The sequence below is a fragment of the Neltuma alba genome, unplaced genomic scaffold (assembly GCF_004799145.2).
Source record: "Neltuma alba isolate B1F8T4 unplaced genomic scaffold, ASM479914v2 tig00005002_pilon, whole genome shotgun sequence".
Taxonomy (NCBI): Eukaryota; Viridiplantae; Streptophyta; class Magnoliopsida; order Fabales; family Fabaceae; genus Neltuma; species Neltuma alba.
Window position 1 is genome coordinate 20,856 of NW_021633941.1, and position 22,048 is coordinate 42,903.

At 34.3% G+C, this 22,048-nt stretch overlaps 4 long non-coding RNA genes and 1 pseudogene across 8 annotated transcripts; all 5 read left to right on the forward strand.

Moving 5' to 3' along the window:
- Window positions 1–1,662: 1,662 nt before the first annotated feature.
- Window positions 1,663–3,427, forward strand: LOC114746439 (uncharacterized). The gene is made up of 5 exons (XR_003740277.1): window positions 1,663–1,795; window positions 1,903–2,037; window positions 2,122–2,195; window positions 2,296–2,416; window positions 3,317–3,427. It is a non-coding gene; the product is annotated as an uncharacterized LOC114746439 (long non-coding RNA).
- A 627-nt stretch (window positions 3,428–4,054) lies between these two features.
- LOC114746438 (uncharacterized) lies at window positions 4,055–14,768 on the forward strand. Of its 2 annotated transcripts, none has more exons than XR_003740275.1 (3): window positions 4,055–4,149; window positions 13,816–13,968; window positions 14,697–14,768. It is a non-coding gene; the product is annotated as an uncharacterized LOC114746438 (long non-coding RNA). The 2 variants fall into 2 exon arrangements; XR_003740276.1 differs by lacking the exon at window positions 4,055–4,149 and adding an exon at window positions 13,634–13,705.
- LOC114746437 (uncharacterized) lies at window positions 6,873–11,610 on the forward strand. Of its 3 annotated transcripts, none has more exons than XR_003740273.1 (9): window positions 6,873–6,999; window positions 7,112–7,253; window positions 7,344–7,406; window positions 7,534–7,626; window positions 8,444–8,492; window positions 10,849–11,006; window positions 11,112–11,246; window positions 11,336–11,404; window positions 11,536–11,610. It is a non-coding gene; the product is annotated as an uncharacterized LOC114746437 (long non-coding RNA). The 3 variants fall into 3 exon arrangements; XR_003740272.1 differs by having other exon boundaries at window positions 11,505–11,607; XR_003740274.1 differs by lacking the exon at window positions 7,534–7,626 and having other exon boundaries at window positions 11,505–11,607.
- Window positions 14,769–18,726: 3,958 nt separating the features above from the next.
- LOC114746443 (uncharacterized) lies at window positions 18,727–19,854 on the forward strand. Of its 2 annotated transcripts, XR_003740280.1 has the most exons (4): window positions 18,727–18,878; window positions 19,015–19,145; window positions 19,637–19,695; window positions 19,782–19,854. It is a non-coding gene; the product is annotated as an uncharacterized LOC114746443 (long non-coding RNA). The 2 variants fall into 2 exon arrangements; XR_003740279.1 differs by lacking the exon at window positions 18,727–18,878 and having other exon boundaries at window positions 18,971–19,145.
- A 20-nt stretch (window positions 19,855–19,874) lies between these two features.
- On the forward strand, window positions 19,875–21,789 carry LOC114746434 (ALA-interacting subunit 1-like; annotated as a pseudogene).
- Window positions 21,790–22,048: the final 259 nt, after the last annotated feature.

Here is a 22,048-nt window from a genome sequence, read left to right on the forward strand (position 1 = left end):
TGGGATATTGAGATCTGTGAGTTCCTTTACTGTCATTTTCCAAATTTCTCAAGGAAACTGTACCTCCCTTGTTAATGGGGTACTTCATTGCTTGTATGGACAAAATGGTTATTGACGGGTGAGATCTCCTTTCAGGCGCATCATCTTCCCCTTTGTTTGATTTTTCATGTCTTGTTGCCTCCAGTTTACACAACCAAAGGATTTGAACCATTAAATGCGAATGCTTGAGTTTTCTCCACATTGAGTTGTAATCCTTTTATCATAAGAATTGTTTATTAATTTATCAAAAAATTGTTTATTTACTTGGATTTTTCACGCTTTATTATTGTGAGGGGTTGTTGCTTTTCTTGACATTGAGTAGATTCAATTTCGAAGAGGTGAAAGAGAGCTAGTCACAACTGACTTTGAAATTCAAAGCAAAAGGAAAGGTGTGTGCGTGAGGATGATCTTGTCTAATAACCTTTTGTCAAGTAAGGCTGTGATTAGTCTGTGACAAGTGGAGGTCAAGTTTTCCGTGTTTAGTTTGGGGTAATGACAATTCAAGTAGAGGATGGATTGACTAATCCTGCTTAAGCAAAGGTGCTGTCCTAACTGGGTTGGGAGTAATCCTTCCGGTTTCTCACAGACGATCATGTAATCCTTGGGCCATTCTTAAATTGCTCATGGGATATTGGGATCTGTGAGTTCCTTTACTGTCATTTCCCAAAGTTCTCAGGAAACTGTACCTCCCTTGTTGATGGGGTACTTCATTGCTTGTATGGACAAAATGGTTATCGACGGGTGAGATCTCCTTTCAGGCACATTTTCTTCTCCTTTGTTTGATTTTTCATGTCTTGTTGCTTCTAGTTTACAAAACCGAAGGATTTGAACCACTCAATGCCAAGGATTTGGTTTGTTTCCACATTGAAGTGCAATCGTTTTAATGTAAGGATTGTTTGTTACTTTATCCAAAAAAAAAAGAGAGAGAAGAAGAATGGGGTAGCTTCTCATTGTTTCCCCCCATCTACTTAGCTGTTTTTAAAGCTCTTTAAGCAGTTTCATGCCTCTTCCACTTAATGCATCAATTGTTTCTTGTTGAAAAAAAGAGTTTGTTATATGTTTGAAGGTGCGAAACATTTTTTTAAATATACCTTGTCATTTTTGTATAGGTATGTGCATTTATAAAGATTGTCTACTTGTAGTGGTTAAGTGGCGGATACTTCATCTTTTATCATGATTTGCAATTTTGTTGTTAGGTATTATAAAGACATCTCTAACTTTTATTTTTCCCTATTCTCCTATGGCCATGTTTTTGTAAAAATTTTTCCCATGAAGCCTATTTATAGGTTTTTACCAAAATACAACATTTATATTTATCTCATGGAAAAAATTACCCTAACAATTGATTGTAAACCTTGCAGATTGCGGGATCTCTGAGATTGAAGTCTTCTTGATTTTTATGGTTACCTCCATTTTGCTTTAACATACTGTAATTCACTTGTACAAAAAATATTTGAATAAATCTTCACCTCCATTTTTTAATTGTAAAATTTTGTCAGAGAACCAACTCCTCGTTGTTAATTTTCACTTTCACTCAATTAACTTCAAATTACAAAGTTTGCGAAGATTGTCACTACTCACTTGTGGATAACATGCAGGAATAATTCACTTGGATGGTGCCAGTGTGAAAAGGCCAGATTTAGAACTGTCCAGAAGGGGATGTGGAGTGTTGTTATTTCTCCATATGAGAAAAGATATATTGATGTGAGATTCAGAGATGAAATACTACGTTTCGTGGTAGCTGCTCTTGAAGAAGGTTTGTTTCTTCATCTTAACACTTTGTGCTATATTATTGTGCTCCTATCTGTTGTTTTTTTAACCATCTATCCTCTCATGGCATTATATATTTCTGGAGATTTTCAGCAATTGGCGACTTGTGTGTCTGACACTGGGATTCATACTATTGTTGTTGGCTCCTATTAGTAGCAGTTGGGTTCCATTTTATCACAGCAGTTCCATGGCTCTAGGAGTCTTGTTATCATAATCCTTCTTTTTCAGGTATTTAGTTTAATGCTGTGTCAATTCAGTTAGGTTTACATTGGTCTTTTATTTATGTGCTTACTAACTTGTTCTTATTATGAGTGCTGGGCATGAAATTGTTGCCAACCGGAAGAAAAAAATGTCTTTTGCCTTGCCATGCCATATCTGGATTGGTGGTGAGTTTACATTAGTCCTGGCCTTTGTTTATCAGTAGCAGGCTCTCATGTTTGATAAAAACAATTAGCAATTGATGTTATTTCTTGTAATTTAAAGTAGGTGCTGATGTTATTACTACAAGTCGTTTCAGCTTGAAGCTGGGTCTTTCCTTTTGCTCCACTTCTCTGTCTTAAATTCAATACTTTAGAGTTCTGGCCTGAGTGAAGAGATACACAACCCAGTAAGATTTTTGGATAATGTTGTGAATATTTATCTGTTTAAGATCTTTTTTCCTACGTTATTCATATGCATTTTCTGAACCTGAAACCTTTTTGCCTTTTTTTCTTCCAATATCCATATGAACTTTTGTGTGTAATTCTTTGCTCAAGTGATGACAATAATTGGAATTTGACACATTGTTAATTCTTTCTGACTTAGGGTGAATTAGCATTTAGTTTCTCTATTTCAGGTTTGTTTATTCTTCATTACTTGCATACAGATATTCAATGTGCAGAATATTCCTTGTGTTGGGCTGGTGCTACACATGGCTTGCCTAAAGGAGGTCACTGTGAATTGTATTCTGTATGCATATCTTGATCTAGAATAAAATACAGTCACTGTCTGTAGCTTAAACTAAGAACCTACGTACTCAGAAATACGTGTATATTTATTAAACTCCATTTTCCATTTGATTTGATCTGTTGTACTCTTGTAACAGTCAGTAAATTAATAATATCAACCTTACGTTACAACTGATGTTCTTAAATTCCGTGAGTTAGCTTCTGGATCCCTTGGGCTTTGATTTATGGAAATATCTTTTCAGAAATGCTAATTTCTTTCTTCGGGTTTGCTAAAAATATTGTGAGATCAATAGAAAAGCATATGCTAGAATGTGGAAATAATTTTCTCTAATCAAAGTATGGAAATTTAATATTCTGGACCAAGCTAAACCGGATCCATTCTATAGCTAATTAGATTTTATCCTTTAGCTATTATTTTCCACCTCCCACCTCTGAGATGGTTTATTTTGTTCATACCATGTAACTCTTGCTAGTTGCTGGCTATATTTATTGGGCTGGAAACACAAGTTATTATAATTCAGATGCTCTTTCCTCTCCCCTGATTGGTTCACCGGTTGCAGCTTTTGCACTAGTGGGGATTATCCTGGCTGGAGCTGCGTTTGGCTATAAGATTGTTAGGAGATTTGTTATTTCAAAGGATGGTGGTGTGGACTCTAGCGCAATGCCCATATTTGGTGCCGCACTTGTTTTGCAGGCTTGCCTTTTATATCTTTTCTTTTTATATGAGATGACTGTCATTGACATTTAGAGCAAGCGTGTCATGTGTCCGATAATTTCAGTGCCATTTTGGATTTCCTTTAGTGAGTTATTTTTGTTTCATGCCTATTCAAGATGAACTTTTTTTTTCCCTGGGGGTACATGTTTCAATTAAATTTGCCTGTGCTAGTTGGACTTAAAATTTTGTATAAATTTTACGGTTTAAAAGATGAATAAAGACACTGCTATCAGCTTATTGTATAATTTAAGTTTCTATATCTGATACTTGCTTCTTTATGTAAATAAAATACTGACTCTGAAGAGCTTTTTATCGTATTTGATGACATGACTTTATCTCATATTAAAGCTCCTACATGTTTCTAATTTGATTGTTATCTGGTTAGACTCTCAGAGCTGTTTCATTTATTTTCTTGATTTATATGACAGACATTGTCTGTAGGATCTATTAAGATTTTAGCTGGTGCTAAATTTTTTATTTTACTAATGCAACATGCTTGTTTCTTTGGTTTGTTGAACACTATCCATTTAGCTATTTTACTTGTTCTTAACCATTCTTGTTTTCCATTCTTTGACTGAGCACTCTTGATCCTCCCCTGGCAATAGGAGAGTTGCTTTTATGTGGAGCTTTCTGCAGTTCTTTAAGACGTCTTTGTGGATGGTGATTTCAAGTATATTTGTAAGTTCTGCGGCCTTGTTTTGTTTATGTTAAATCTTTTTACCCGTAATAGTTAACATGTCTGCAATAATATCTATTCAAGCTGCACACCAGGAGGGTTTTACATGTTGCACTTCAAACACAAATTCTTCTCCTTTTGAAAATATGTGGTGGATTCTTCCAAAATATTACATGATGTGATTGTCAGGACTTGTGATAACTTTTTTTCTGTTGTTTCTTTTTGGGGGAAATTCTTTGATGCTCAGTATCTGTTTCTGACTATTTGTAGATATTGTAGGCCAAAAATTGCATTTCAGGGAATTTGAGCAAGCTGTCTATTTAGGTCATAAGGAACCTTACCTAGTGTCTGTATGGCTGTATGACTTGACCAGCTTTTGGCTTTCATTGTAATTGACTGCCAATGTTAAACCTTAAGTTTTCCTCATCGAAATGTGGTATTGGCATTATGATTTCACGTAGGTATGAAAATTCAGGGAAGGAGAATTTTAAAAATGGCAAGCTGGGCGGATGAGAGGAGGGCGTGGTCGTGCTGAATTCTTGAGTCAACCCCGAATTGAAAATTGTGGAAAAGCCCAAAAATTCAGTCTGCACAGTCGAATTCTCCTGTAAAAGGTATTGTTCTATTGTTTTTACCTTTCCGGTATGAAATTACTTCTGTCCGTACTCCAAAGCAATATCTAATTTACCTTCTTGATATATGCTCTGAAGCATGAAGTTAATTCTAACTTTCTGGAAAAGATATCCCATTACGCAATATTCCATGGCTTTAGCTTGCATTCTTCATGGTTTTAGAGTTCTTTTGCTCCAAGCATGCCAAAATATAATAAGGTTGCTTCAGAGTGTGATTGTCATGATCTCTTGGGCACATATCTATGATGGCAATTTACACCCCACGGAATCTGGGAGGAGATATACCCATGCGAAAGGTATATTTGATGGTTTTAGCTTGCAGTCTTTATAATTACAGAGTTTGTTTTTTAAAGTCCCCCTGTGTGGTTATTTAATCTTTGTTCTATTTTGGTGTCGCGCAAATTCAATACAACCTCTAGTAGTTAATAGCCACATAACTGACTTGGAAATATTAAGAAAATAAGTTAACTTATTATTCGTACTAAGTATGAGTTGTTTTTTTATAAAAATATATTTGTTAACTATATGCCTTAAAGTAAAAATCGGTTAACACATGTAATCACTATGAGAACTAATTTGGAGAAAAATAATAATTATAAAAGATAAAGTGAGTTAGTGTCTTATATTTAAAATCAATTTGAATATCTAACTAGCTCTTATATTTAAGATTAGATGTAGTATAAGATGAAATAAATAATAAAATGGTATTCCCTCTCCTACTCTTCATAAGAGATAATTCCCCGGATCACCTTGATAAAAAAATTGCTTAAAATTAGTTACATTATCGACATGTGAAAAAATATAACTTTTTAAAAGTACTCATTCGGTCCTTAATATAAGACTTATTTAACTAATTTGATTAGATTAAAAAAGTTAGGTAAGTTAGTTAATTATAAGAAATATGATATGCTTTTCTTAAAATATCATAATCATCTTTTTTAATATCCTCTCTCCCTCTCCTACTTAATCATGGCTGAAAGAGTATCCATAGAAATAATTTAAAAAAAATTGATAAATATGAAAAATAAGTCTTATATTTAGGATTGAAATTAACTCAACAATTAGGTCATATATTAAGGACCAGATGAGTATATTTTTTACGAGGAGAGAGAGGACATCACGTGAATAATTTGCCTTGTTAATAAATATATTAATATTAAAATAATTAACTAACTAAAGGCAAATTAAGAGTTTAGCAGGAAAAAAGTTGGAGGCAGCCTCCATGTGATTTTGCCATAAACACAAACAAGTCATACCGGAAACCGTCTCTCATAAAAAGAAACAAATAATTACTTTTCAATATAGAATTTCCTACAATTAGTTATATTTTTACTATCAATTCTCCATTGAAGATGTAAAAGATATATAATTTATAATAATAAAATATTATATTTTTTTAAACACATAAAAAAGTTTTTCGTCAAATTATTGATATATTTATCAATAAATCACATAACTAATTTTTTAATATATATATAAATTATGGACCATTATTCGGTTAAAAATTATGGGATATTATTCGTTTTAATTCAGTTCATTCAAATGTCCTCCCAAAATTCGTGCAAATAATTCAAATAATTATAATTATATTATATATATACATAAAAATAAAAAATAAAACTGAGGGCAGGGTTGTCCGTAGGCCAGGACACGTGGACTATGTATGCTATTGGGTTGTCTTTTGGGTCCAATGGGCTTTTCGTTCAAGTCGGTGGGATTTAAGAAAGAAATTTTTTTTTTGCGCAAGTGTGATGTTTTGCGTTTCATTAACGCAACGGTTAGCCTTTAGCGTACTGTTCAAGCAATCGAACCGACAGAGCGGGGCTAAGTCCTACTCACTCAAATAATCATAAGGCCAGGGTATGTGGACCACGTAAGCTATTAGGTTGTCATTTGGGTCCAATGGGCTTTTCATTCAAGGCGGTGGGATTTAAGTAAGGGAGGACCTTTTCTCTTTTCGTGCGCGCGCGTTTTATCAGCGCGAAGGTTTTTTTTTTTTTTTTTTACAAGCAACTAGCGCGAAGGTTAGCCGTTAGCGTACCGTTCGAGCTTAAATCGAAGCGACAAAGCGAGGTTAGCGTACCCATTCTCGTTTCCCGCGTAGAAGAAACCAGGACTCTGGACTTCACTCCAAAGCCTTGGGGCTCTTTCATGTTCTGTTTTTCGTCTTTATTAATTGGTCGGCATTTTGAACTGGCAATGACGAGATTGAGCTCAAAGGTGAGTTTCCTGCTTTCCTCTTCATGATAGTTTCGGGTTTCTTATATCCTATGCCGCATGTTAGATTGTCGAGTGAAAATTGAAACAATGGGGGTCTTTTAATGATTCTTAGGGCTTCAGCAACGGTGACTTGTGTGTCTGGCATTGGGATTCATCCTATCGTTGTCGGCTCCCATTATTGGCAGTGAGGTTCCATTTTATTACAGCAGTTCAATGGCCATAGGAGTGTTGTTATTATAATCCTTCTTTTTCAGGTATCTAGTTTAATCTTGTGTCACATTCAGCCGGGTTTACGTTGCGCTTTTATTTATTTGCTTACTAACTTGTTCTTATCGTGAATGCAGGGCATGAAATTGTCACGAACCGGAAGAAAAAATATCTTTTACCTTGCCATATCTGGATATGTGGTGAGCTTGCCTTAATCATGGCCTTGTTGATCACCATCAAGTCTCCATGTTTAATAAAAAATTGACAAGTGATGTTATTTCTTATTATTTAAAAAAGGTGCTGATGTTATTACTACATGTGGTTCAGCTTGGAGCTGGGTCTTTCCTTTTGCACCACTTCTCTGTTTTCATAAATTCAATTCTTTAGAATTTTGGGCTGAGTGAAGAGATGCACGATCCAGTAAGATTCTTGGATAATGTTGTGGATATTTTTTTTTTGTCAAGATCTTTTGTTCTATATTCAAGCAAATGGATTGAGTCATATATGCATTTCAGAACCTGAAACCTTTTTGCCTTCCCCCCAAGACCTATACGAACTTTTGTGTGTAATTATTTGCTCAAATGATGATACTAATTGGAATTTGACACATTACTAGTTCTTTCTCACTTAGGATGGATAAATATAGTACTTCTCTTGTATAGGCATGTTTATTGTTGATTGTTTGTGTACAGATATTCAGTGTGTAGAATATTCTATGTGTTGGGCTGGTTCTTCACATGGCTTGTCTAAAGGAGGTCACTGTGAATTGTATTCTGTATGTATATCTTGATCTAGAATAAAATACACTCGCTTAGCTTAACCTTAAAGCCCATGCAATCAGAAATTTGAAATATTCATTAAACTCCATTTTCCATTTGATGTAATCTGTCGCATTCTTGTAACAGTCAGTAAATTATTAACATCTACCTTAAATTGCTATTGGTATTCATAAATTCCATGAGGTAGCTTTTGATCTCCTGGGCTTTGTTTTAAGGGTAATACCTTTTTAGAAATGCTAATTTCTCTGTCTGGGTCAGTAAAAAATACTGTGAGATAAATAGAAAAACATATGCTAGAATGTGGAAATAATTTCCTCTTTTTAAAGTATCAAATGTAATATTCTGGACCAAGCTCAACCTCCGGTCTCTGGGCAATTAGATCTTATCCTTTGGCTGTTGTTTTCCACCTGCCACCTCTGAGATGGTTTATCTCATTTATACTGTGTTACTCTTGCTAGTTGTTGGCAACTTTTATTAGGCTGGAAACACGAGCAACGCGCATCCTTGGTACTACATTTATCTTCCAAGTTTGCCTTTTATAACTTTTCTTTGCATCTGCTATGACTATCACTGGCATTTAATGCCACCGTGTTAAATATTTGATGATTTCACTTAGATTTTGGATTGCCTTGAATGACTTATTTTTGTTGCAGCCATTCCAAGATGAACATATTTTTGTTTGTGGATACAAGTTACAATTAAACTTGCCCATGATAGTTGGATTCCAAATTTTGTATACATTGTATAGTATTACGATTAAATAAAGACATTGCTATCAGCTGATTATATAATTTAAATTTCTGTATTCGGTGCTTGCTTATTTCTGAAAAATAAAATAATGACTCTAAAGAGCTTTTTTACCCCTTAAAATAAAATGCTTGGTTCTTTCTTGGCATTGAGTAGATTCAATCTTCGAAGAGGTGAAAGCAAGCTAGTGACAACTGACTATGGAATTCAAAGCAAATAGAAAGGTGTGTGCGTGAGGATGATCTTATCTTGTCTAATAACCTTTTGTCTAGTGAGGCTATGATTAGTCTGTGACAAGTGGAGGTCAAGTGTTCTGTGTTTAATTTGGGTAATGACAATTCAAGTAGAGGATGGATTGACTAATCCTGCATGAGCAAAGGTGCTGTCCTTAATGAGTTGGGAGTAATCCTTCCGGTTTCTCACAGATGATCATGTAATCCTTGGGCCATTCTTAAATTGCCCGTTGAATATTGAGATCTGTGAGTTCCTTTACTGTCATTTTCCAAATTTCTCAGGAAACTGTACCTCCCTTGTTAATGGGGTACTTCATTGCTTGTATGGACAAAATGGTTATTGACGGGTGAGATCTCCTTTCAGGCGCATCATCTTCTCCTTTGTTTGATTTTTCATGTCTTGTTGCCTCGAGTTTACACAACCGAAGGATTTGAACCATTAAATACCAATGCTTGAGTTTTCTCCACATTGAATTGTAATTCTTTTACCATAAGAATTGTTTATTAATTTATCAAAAAATTGTTTTTACTTGGATTTTTCACGCTTTCTTATTGTGAGGGGTTGTTGCTTTTCTTGACATTGAGTAGATTCAATCTTCGAAGAGGTGAAAGCAAGCTAGTGACAACTGACTATGAAATTCAAAGCAAATGGAAAGGTGTGTGCGTGAGGATGATATTATCTTGTCTAATAACCTTTTGTCTAGTAAGGCTGTGATTAGTCTGTGACAAGTGGAGGTTAAGTATTCCGTGTTTAGTTTGGGGTAATGACAATTCAAGTAGAGGATGGATTGACTAATCCTGCTTAAGCAAAGGTGCTGTCCTAACCGGGTTGGGAGTAATCCTTCCGGTTTCTCACAGACGATCATGTAATCCTTGGGCCATTCTTAAATTGCTCATGGGATATTGGGATCTGTGAGTTCCTTTACTGTCATTTCCCAAAGTTCTCGGGAAACTGTACCTCCCTTGTTGATGGGGTACTTCATTGCTTGTATGGACAAAATGGTTATCGACGGGTGAGATCTCCTTTCAGGCACATCTTCTTCTCCTTTGTTTGATTTTTCATGTCTTGTTGCTTCTAGTTTATAAAACCGAAGGATTTGAACCACTCAATGCCAAGGATTGGGTTTTTTTCCACATTGAAGTGCAATCGTTTTAACGTAAGGATTGTTTGTTACTTTATCCAAAAAGAAAAACGAGAAGAAGAATGGGGTGGCTTCTCATTGTTTCCTCCTATCTACATAGCTGCTTTTAAACCTCCTTAAGGAGTATCATGCCTCTTCCACTTAATGCATCAATTGTTTCTTGTTGAAAAAAAGAGTTTGTTATGCGTTTGAAGTGGCGAAACATTTTTTTCTAATATACCTTGTCATTTTTGTATAGGTATGTGCATTTATAAAGATTGTCTACTTGTAGTGGTTAAGTGGCGGATACTTCATCTTTTATCATGATTTGCAATTTTGTTGTTAGGTATCATATGTGATTCATCTTAAGAAAGACATCTCTAACTTTTATTTTTCCCTATTCTCCTATGGCCATGTTTTTGTAAAAAATTTTCCCATGAAGCCTATTTATAGGTTTTTACCAGAATACAACATTTATATTTATCTCATGGAAAAAATTACCCTAACAATTGATTGTAAACCTTGCAGATTGCGGGATCTCTGAGATTGAAGTCTTCTTGATTTTCATGGTTTTCTCCATTTTGCTTTAACATACTGTAATTCACTTGTACAAAAAATATTTGAATAAATCTTCACCTCTAGTTTTCAATTGTAAAATTTTGTCAGAGAACCAAGTCCTTGTTAATTTTCATTTTTACTCAATTAACTTCAAATTACAAAGTTTGCGAAGATTGTCACTACTCACTTGTGGATAACATGCAGGAATAAGTCACTTGGATGGTGCCAGTGTGAAAAGGCCAGATTTAGAGCTGTCCAGAAGGGGATGTGGAGTGTTGTCATTTCTCCATATGAGAAAAGATATATTGATGTGAGATTCAGCGATGAAGTACCAGTTTCCTTGGCAGCTGCTCTTGAAGAAGGTTTGTTTCTTTATCTTAACATTTTGTGCCTATTATTCTGCTCCTATCTGTTGTGTTTTTAACCATCTATCCTCTCATGGCATTATATACTCTGGAGATTTTCAGCAATCGGCGACTTGTGTGTCTGACACTGGGATTCATACTATTGTTGTTGGCTCCCATTAGTAGCGGTTGGGTTCCATTTTATCACAGCAGTTCGATGGCTCTAGGAGTCTTGTTATTATAATCCTTCTTTTTCAGGTATCTAGTTTAACGTTTTGTCAATTTAGTTAGGTTTACATTGGTCTTTTATTTATCTGCTTACTAACTTGTTCTTATTACGAGTGTAGGGCATGAAATTGTTGCCAACCGGAAGAAAAAAACGTCTTTTACATTGCCATGCCATATCTGGGTCAGTGGTGAGTTTGCATTAGTCCTGGCCTTTGTTGATCAGCAGCAGGTTCTCATGTTTGATAAAAACAATTAGCAATTGATGGTATTTCTTATCATTTAAAATAGGTGCTGATGTTATTACCACGTGTCGTTTCAGCTTGAAGCTGGGTCTTTCCTTTTGCTTCACTTCTGTCTTAAATTCAATTCTTCATAGTTCTGGGCTGAGCGAAGAGGTACACAATCCAGTAAGATTTTTGGATAATGTTGTGAATATTTATCTGTTTAAGATCTTTTTCCCTACATTAAAGCAAATGCGTTGAGTTCATATGCATTTTCTGAACGTGAAACCTTTTTGCCTTTTTTTCTTCCAAGATTCATATGAACTTTTGCATGTAATTCTTTGCTCAAGTGATGACAATAATTGGAATTTGACACATTATTAATTCTTTCTGACTTTGGATGAATTAGCATTTAGTTTCTCTATTTCAGGTCTGTTTATTCTTCATTACTTGTATATAGATATTCAGTGTGCAGAATATTCTTTGTGTTGGGCTGGTGCTACACATGGCTTGCCTAAAGGAGGTCACTGTGAATTGTATTGTGTATGCATATCTTGATCTAGAATAAAATACAGTCACTGTCTGTAGCTTAAACTAAGAACCTATGTAATCACAAATACGTATATATTCATTAAACTCTATTTTCCATTTGACTTAATCTGTTGTATTCTTGTAACAGTCCGTAAATTAATAATATCACCCTTACGTTACAATTGTTATTCATAAATTCTGGGAGGTAGCTTCTGGATCCCTTGGGCTTTGTTTTATGGAAATATCTTTTCAGAAATGCTAATTTCTTTCTTTGGGTTTGCTAAAAATATTGTGAGATCAATAGAAAAGCATATGCTAGAATGTGGAAATAATTTTCTATAATCAAAGTATGGAAATTTAATATTCTGGACCAAGCTAAACCGGATCCATTCTATAGGTTATTAGATTTTATCCTTTAGCTATCGTTTTCCACCTCCCACCTTTGAGATGGTTTATTTTGTTCATACCGTGTAACTCTTGCTAGGTGCTGGCTACTTTTATTGGGCTGGAAACACAAGTTATTATAATTCAGATGCTCTTTCCTCTCCCCTAATTGGTTCACCGCTTGCAGGTTTTGTACTAGTGGGGATTATCCTGGCTGGAGCTGCGTTTCGCTATTGGATTGTTAGGAGATTTGTTATTTCAAAGGTGGTGGTGTGGACTCTGGCGCAATGCCCATTTTTGGTGCCACACTTGTTTTGCAGGCTTGCCTTTTATATCTTTTCTTTTTATATGCTATGACTGTCATTGACATTTAGTGTAACCGTGTCATGTGTCCGATAATTCCACTGTCATTTTGGATTTCCTTTAGTGAGTTATTTTTGTTGCATGCCTATTCAAGATGAACGTTTTTTTTCCTGGGGGTACATGTTTCAATTAAATTTGCCTATGCTAGTTGGACTTAAAATTTTGTATAAATTTTATGGTATAAATGATAATTAAAGACATTGCCATCAGCTTATTATAATTTAAATTTCTATATCTGATACTTGCTTCTTTATGTAAATAAAATACTGACTCTGAAGAGCTTTTTATCGTATTTGATGACATGACTTTATATCATATTAAAGCTCCTGCATGTTTCTAATTTGGTTGTTATCTGGTTAGACTCTCAAAGCTGTTTTATTTATTTTCTTGATTTATATGACAGACATTGTCTGTAGGATCTATTAAGATTTTAGCTGGTGCTAAATTTTTTGTCTTACTAATGCAACATGCTTGTTTCTTTGGTTTGTTGAACGCTATCCATTTAGCTATTGTACTTGTTCTTAAGCATTCTTGTTTTCCGTTCTTTGACAGAGCACTCTTGATCCTCCCTTGGCAATAGGAGTGTTGCTTTTATGTGGAGCTTTCTGCAATTCTTTAAGGCGTCTTTATGGATGGTGATTTTAAGTATATTTGTAATTTCTGCGGCCTTGTTTTGTTTACATTAAATCTTTTTACCCGTAATAGTTAACATGTCTGCAATAATATCTATTCAAGCTGCCCACCTGGAGGGTTTTTCATGTTGCACTTCAAGCACAAATTCTTCCGCTTTTGAAAATATGTGGGGGATTCTTCCAAAATATTACATGATGTGATTGTCAGGACTTGTGATAAATTTTTTTCTGTTGTTTTTTTTTTGGGGGAAATTTATCTGTTTCTGACTATTTGTAGATATTGTAGGCTAAAATCGCATTTCAGGGAATTTGAGCGAGCTGTCTATTTATAGGTCATAAGGAACCCTACCTAGTGTCTGTATGGCTGTCTGACTTGACAAGCTTTTGGTTTTCATTGTAATTGACTGCCAATGTTAAACTTAAGTTTTCCTCATCGAAATGTGGTATTGGCATTATAATTTCACGTAGGTATGAAAATTCAGGGAAGGAGAATTCTACATATGGCAAGCTGGGCAGATGAGAGGAGGGCGTGGTCGTGCTGAATTCTTGAGTCAACGCCGAATTGAAAATTGTGGAAAAGCCCACAAATTCAGTCTGCATGATCGAATTCTCCTGTAAAAGGTATTGTTTTGTTGTTTTTACCTTTTTGGTATGTAATTACTTCAGTCCATACTCCCAAGCTGTATCTAGTTTACCTTCTTGATATTTGCTCTGAAGCATGAAGTTAATTCAAACTTTCTGGAAAAGATATCCCATTCGGCAATATCTAATTTCTGGTGGTAAATTGCACTCCGAACGCCTTAACAGTCCTTTTTTCCCCCCAAATGCCTTTTATAGTTTTCAATATGGAATTCAGAATAAAAATGTTGTGAAAATTGAGACCTGTATCTTCCTTTGGTTAGCTAGCCTTTTGTATCTGGGTATTTTCCCCATTTATACCTGCTTAAAACAAAACAATATGGTTATTAGGGTATCATCCTCTCGAAAAGACTATTGCCTATGATAATAAAGGCAACCCAAGCAATTTGCCCTTTTTTTGACTCTGACTTGGGGTTGCTGCTTGAGATCACCTATTTTACTATAATATTATCTCCAGTCCTAATTATAAGATATTGTTTATAAACTATAAACGAGGTCTTACAATCAGAACGAAAGGTTTATGCATTTATGGTCCGAGTGTAGCATTTGGGAACCCTGGGACTATGCTTTATTTGTTCAATTTTTTGTGACTCTTTTTTCTAAGATTGTCTTGAGTTCGTTAATGTCCAAACATATGCAATTGTTTCTTTAATATTCCATAATCTAGTCGATGGGTTTTGTGAACTCATCTACCATATTTCTTTGTGTAGAGTTTCAAACGACTTTGCCGTAATCGAAGGCTATGAAAGGAATCTAGAAGAAGATTATATACATGAAAGGTATGTTCCATGGTTTTAGCTTGCATTCTTCATGATTTTAGAGTTTTTTTTTCCTTTTTTTCCGCCTCCAAGTCTCTGTGTTTAATCTTTTGTTGTGCGTAGTCGATATAAGACGAAACAAGTAATTAATAGTACTCCTCTTTTTACAAAAGACAATTCACTAGAATCACAAATGATTATAAAATGAGCTAAATAATATATAAAATAATGTAACCTTTTTTTTTGAAAAATTCTTTTTTTAATGGGGAGGCAGAATTACCACTCGAACAATTTATTTTGATAATAAGTGCAACAATATTAATATGATTAATTTAATGTCCGTCAAATAGGAGTTTAGCAAAGACATTGGAGGCGTCTCTTATAAATGTAATTTTTTCAAACCACGGAACAAATAATTATTTTTCAATCTAGAATTTCCTATAATTAGTTTTATTTTCATTATTAATTATCCATTTAAGGTATAAAAGATATATAAATCTTGTAATAATACAAAAAAAACAGGTTTTTCATCAAATTATATGCATGATTTAGCAGACTGATTTAATCTTTTATATTGATATATTGATTAGTAAATCACATAACTAAATTATTTATTTTTAAATGATAAATATATAATTTTTGAATTATGGACTATTATTCGGTCAAATAATTATAATTATTTACTGGTAGTATTATTGTTCCCGTTAGATATATGATGGTAGGATTGTCTGTAGGCCTGGGCAAGTGGACTTTGGAAGTTAGTCGGTTATCTTTTGGTCCAATGCGCTTTTCGTCATAGTCGGTGGGAGTTAAGGAAGGGGAGCTCTTTTTTTGAAAATGAAAGTGTAACGTTCTTTTTTTTCCTTAGCGCGAAGGTTAGCATGCTGTTCAAAGTACTACTACTTTTTCCGTTCTAATTTGTATAGAATAAAAAAATTAATTAATTTAGTTATTTATAATAAATAAATATTATTTTTATAATATCTTTATTAATCAAATGTATTAACTAGAACTAACATTATCATAAGAAATAACTTAAAAAAATAAAAATTGAAAGATAAAATAAACTGAAATCTTATATTTAAGATTAAAATAAAACAAAAATAAAACTAACTCTTATTACCTCCGGTTCTAATCATAAGATATTGTTTATAGTTTACAAACAAAATTTTATAATTAAGACCGAGGGTAGAATCATATTATATTTAAGGACCGGAGGTAATATATAAGAAATCATTTGACTTTTTTTTAAGTTTTAAATATAAATCTCAATCTATTTTATTATTTTTATTTATTTATTTATTTTTAAATGGTCTTTTTAATAATAGTATTTTAACTAATAAACTTAATTAGTAAGAATATTTAAAAAAGACAAACCGAGATGAGCTCAGAGGTGAGTTTCCTGCTTTTCTTGTTAGTTTCGGGTTTCTTATGTCCCGTGCTGCATGTTAGATTGCCAAGTGAAAATGGAAACAATGGGGTCTTTTAATGATTCTTAAGAGTTCTTTTGTACGCGATAGTCGATAGAAGCTCGCCTTTGTTGGATGGCTGGGAATTTGAAGAAAGTTTCTTTGTTTTTGTCTTTATTTATTTCTTATTTTCCTGATGCCCATGGATTGTGAGCAGAGTGAGGAAGTTAACTACTCCCTCTGTTCTTTATTATAAGAGACATAATCGAAGTACGTTGATCAAAAAATAGTTAAAATTAGTTAAAAACAATTAATGTGTAAAAAGTATAATTTTTTTTCCAAAAATACCCTCATTAATAAGGAGAGAGAGCATGTGAGAGAACAATTAAATTATTAAAACAAAGAGAAGTGGGAGGGGGAGAGAGTGTGAGTTGGAGAGATAAAAAATGGGTAAAAATAGGAAATCAACATAAAAAAATAGAAACAACTTTTTAGTGTCTCTATATATAGGACATGCCATAAATAAACTAAAGGTCTCTTATAATAAAGGAAGGAGGGAGTATTTCCTTAAGTTTAGGGCCTCCTTTAATTTTAATGAACCAAAATTTTATGCTAATATATTGATATGTTTAGCAGAAGATTGACGGGGTCGTGATCGAGTTCCCGTTCTTCAGTATGATTCATCTCACTGGTCTCTTTCGATGTTCCAATATCTGTTTCTAGTTGTTTGGAGTAAATAAATATATCTGGGGACTGTGTTCTGTGGATTAGTAAATTGCTTACCCGATTTGATTACATGCTTACCCAGTTATATTTTGTTGTTACATATTCCTTTCCACCTCATTGTGCTGTCACTCTCTTCACGTTACAGTTGCAGGAATTGATCTTGAAAGCCCAGTTTTGAATATCCACGCCACTTTGCGGGAAAATATATACTCATTATGCACGTGTTCCTGCATATGGCTTCTCAAGTGTGAGATTTTCTTCTCCAAAAATGTAACCATAGCATGTATGTGTGTGTATGTAATCGTAAAAAGACAATTTAATAAAAAAGAAAGCAAAAAATTATTTTCTGGTATATGAATTTCATATAATTAATTCGTCAAAAATAAAATACTCCTCCGGTCTTAATATAAGACATATTTAGCTAATTTGATTAGATTAAGAAGTTAGATAATTGGTTAATTATAAGAAATGTGATATGTTTTTTTAAAATATCATAATCATCTTTTTTAATATCTTTTCTTTCTTTTCTACTTGATGATAGTTGAAGAAGTATCCATAAAAGTAATTTAGAGGAAATTTATAAATATGAGAAATTGTTTTATATTTAGAACTAAATCAACTCAACAAGTGGGTTTTATATTAGAACCGGAGGAGGAGTAATATGTAATTTTTCTATTTTCAGATTCAATTAAAAATTCTTAGAACCTATCATTTTTCCAAAAACGATTTCTTCTATGAAAAGTGCATCTTTTAATGTATTATTCAAACGCATACTCTTATTTAACTTTTCATGAACTTGCATAATTTTCTTTAAAAAAAACACCAATTTGCATAAATTAAATCACTAATGAACTTTCAAAGTTTATTTTCAGTAAATGAATTTTTGGTAAAAAGATGAATATAAATAACTAACTTGAAATTAATTTTTGTTGAACGAAATTTATTTATTTTATCATTCATATGTGGTTCATACTGTTTTTTAATCTTCAAAAAATTCCATTTAATTCAGAGTTTATTATTTTTCTTTTTGGCCAAAATTTCTGTTATCTAATTAAAACTTATTTTGATTGGAAATAATACATTCTTTTAATAGGCATAAAAATTCCATTGAATTCACGACCTTCAGCATGCTGTGACTCTCATGCTTCTCCAAAATTTCTTAACTCCTTTCTCTTGTGAGTCCTCTCTTTTATGTTCACAAGACATTTTTGGATATATTTTTCAAGAAAATTATGGTTTTGACTTTTATAATTAGTGCTTGTTTAATAATGAAACAAACTGGATTTTGTTAAAATGATCTGAATATCCCTCTTATTTTTGAGTATTCAAAGAAGCTTATGATAATTAATTGTTATAAATTAATGTCTAATAAATCTTGTAAACCACAATTTAAGGAAATCAATTTTATATTTTAAAGAAAAAATTTATTCTATGATCCGAACACACCATATCAAAATATTAGTATTCACGATCACGCCAAGCTAAGCTTACCAAAACCTTATGCATGCATGAATTTTTATTTTGTTGTTACCGAGGTATGGATGGATTGTTCAGTCCCAAAAAGGGTACGTCGAATTGAACTTTGGGGCCAAGGCCCAGAAGCCCAATAAGGATCATTTAATATAATGACCTACAGGCTGCGAGCACAGCAGCTTAATTTCCCACCAATGTCATCCACGAAGGAATGGATGAATTGAATGACTATTAAAAAACCAAAAAAAAGAAAAAAGAATTGAATTACTATTACTATTATTTATGGTAATATCTAACTATAACGCCTGGGCAACCGTTGGCAAAATAATAACAATGATAATAATTAAGCCTAGGCAACGACCAGCGAGTTCATAACCGGGAATAAAAGAGAAGACCGGTAGTTTCGCTCGTGACAAGGTCCACCTTGCAGTTCGAAACCACTGTCATTCTACGGTTCTCCCGTATTCTATAATTCTGCTACGCTCCATTACCCTCCTCCATTTTCCCCAAAGCTTCCTTTACACTGGTAAATCGCGTTTCATTCCACAACGTGTAACTGTAACTGACATTTGAGAAAAAAGTTATAAAGAAGGGTCAAGCAGTTTTCGCTTCTGTTTTTTTGGCGCCGAATTGTTGATTTTTGGTTCCTCACCTTTGATCAGATTGTTTCTATTGACCCTCTTCCATTAGGCAGAGGAATCACACCTATGCCTCCGGAAACTTCAACGAGCTCGGCTGGTGGTAAAGAGGGATCATCGGGTGCTTCTTCAAGAAGAATTCCAAGAACCCAAATGTGAGTTTTCCCTTGGCCCAACCACTTTTTCCTTCTTTCGTCATCGTGTTCTGCACGGAGGAGATTTCTTTGTTTGTGTTTTAGGTGTATGAAATGGGAGCATCATGAAATGTGGTTTTGTTCGGGGTTTTTGTATTACCGAGGGAAATTTTATTCGCAGCAGGTTTCGATATACGTACAAAAATTAGAATCTTGCAAATGTTAAGATCCATTCAGGTTTTTTTTTCCAAAATCATGGCCCTAATATGAAACGTGTTCGTGTCCTCCTACCTGTCTATGTAGCCTTCATTTTTTGTCTGGTTTTTGTGATCTTTGGAGAAAGATCCTTTCTCAACTACAGGGATTGGACTGTCTTGGCATGCCTCTGTTTAGCAATTTGTTATGGTTTGTTAAATTTGATGCTCATGATATATGCATTTGTATTGTCTAGGTGTCTTCTTGCATGCAATGGTACTGGTGATTTTTCTCATGAGAAGTTTCATTGATTGTAGATTCTAAATTTTCACAGCAAGAACTTCCTGCATGGAAACCAATTCTAACACCAGGATGGGTATAGCTTTACAGTAGTTTCCGTCTTGGCGTCCGATTTTTACATGCTGTATTATGTAGTCAATCTATTTTACCTTTGTATTACAGGTCATTTCTACATTTGCTTTTACCGGAATCATTTTCATTCCAATTGGCCTCGCATCATTATCTGCATCAGAAAGGTAGTATAAACGATTTTCTATGTACCTAGTGTCAAAGGGATATGAATGCTCAATATCATTTCATTTTGAACAAAAACCACTTTGGCGCAGGTTGTGGAGCTGCCATTTCGGTATGACCACCAATGCATTCCTCCTGATTATAGTAACAATGCAGAAGCTTATATTAAAAGCACTACTACCAACAAGACATGCACTGCGACATGCAAAGTTAGTACAGTTCCTGTATTGCTGATGTGGTTGAAAGCAATTTACTTATTCCATTTCCTTGATTGTTATTATAATTTATAATTGAGGATCCAATCTACGTGGAAGTAACTTGTTCAAAAATACAGGTTGAAAAGACAATGAAATCCCCAGTTATGTCTACTATCAGCTAACTAATTACTTCCAGAACCATCGCAGGTATGTACAGCTTACAGAGAATATTGCTTTTCTACAGTTTTGTGCATTGATGAGCTGTCATGTTCATATTTTATCAGAAGGCTTTGTCCTGATTCAGGCTTCATATAATAAATGAAAGCAAAACAGATATTGTTTTATATACAATGCTCATGCATCTTATTATTTTCTGCTGAGAAAATTACTAATTCTTCTTGCCTTCGGTTTATGCTGAATGGTGAAATTCTTATTCCTACCTGATTTTGGATACTGAAAAAATGTTTGCAGATATGTTAAAAGTAAGAGTGACAATCAACTGCGGGAAAGGTCTGCTGAGGGGGATACAGACGCTTGTAAACCTGAAGCCAGAACACCAGATGGTCAGCCGATTGTCCCTTGCGGACTCATAGCTTGGAGTCTGTTCAATGACACGTACAAAATAAAAGTAAAGGACAAGGATTTGGAGATAAGCAAAAAGAACATAGCATGGCAGAGTGATCAGACCAAAAAATTTGGTTCTGATGTCTACCCAAAAAATTTTCAGACCGGAGATCTGATTGGGGGTGCAAAACTCAACGAGAGCATACCTGTAAATATATTTTCGCTTCTAAATAGTCTGTCAATTTTCAGTTTTTTCATTTTGAGAGAAATAAATAATAATCTTTGTCGCATGACTCTCACCAGCTGAGTGGACAAGAGGATCTAATTGTTTGGATGCGGACAGCAGCATTGTCCACTTTCAGAAAACTGTATGGAAAGATCGAGACCGACCTTGAAGCTAATGATGAGCTGCTCCTAGTGATTGAGAACAATTTATAACACGTACTCTTTTGGTGGCAAGAAGACCCTGGTTCTGTCAACCGCAACTTGGATTGGTGGAAAGAACGATTTCTTGGGGTTGGCTTTTATTTTTATTGGCGGTCTGTCCTTGTTCTTCGCTGTAGGCTTCTTACTTATGTATGTGCTCAAGCCAAGGTGAGGAAATACCATGCTCGTCCTTCACTTTATGGTTATTTCTCTATTTTGTACATTCTGGGAATGATGTACTAAGCAGCAATTAGACCTTGCACTTGAAGTACACCATGCTTTTATGCTACTGCATGTTGTAGGTTCAAATCTTATTTGCATTGGAAATGAATTGAGATTTCAGCATGAAAATTGTTGGGATTGGAGGGTCCAAATTTCTTGAAAAACCCAAATCAAGATCTTATTATGCAAAGATCATGCTTGTCTGGTCACGGGAATAGCCAATGGTTGTTCTGTTTTGTCAGGGAGGGATCGTGCTTAAGCATAGATCCGTGTGTTAAGCACGTGGAAGCTGACATTGCCATATTTATTGGTATAATGCAGACCTCTTGGGGATCCATCCTACTTGTCTTGGAATAGAAATCCAGGAATGATCAAATAAGGAGGTAATATATACGGGAAATTCTCCCGCTTTAGGTGATTTAGTAGTTATCCATCTTCCTGCGTAACCGACTTCTTTGCGTGGCAAAGGATCTGTCGTATCTGAGGTTCGTACTTGACCACGTTAAACAACTCGTGACTATGAATGTCGCATATATTTTGCCCCATTATCGATTTGTTTGATAGCGGCTCCTTAAGGAACAAAAAGTGCTGGAGTCAACAGAATGAGGAGCGAAGTTGTTATTCAAGACATTATGTTTCAGTCACCATCTTGCTTATTTTCATTACAGAGGACAGGGCGGTGCTTATTTTCATTTCCTGTTAAGTCATTATTTGTTGAATGTTATCTTACATTATTTTATTGGGAATAATACTTTTGTGAGGGTAAAATAAGCCCAATGAGAGAAT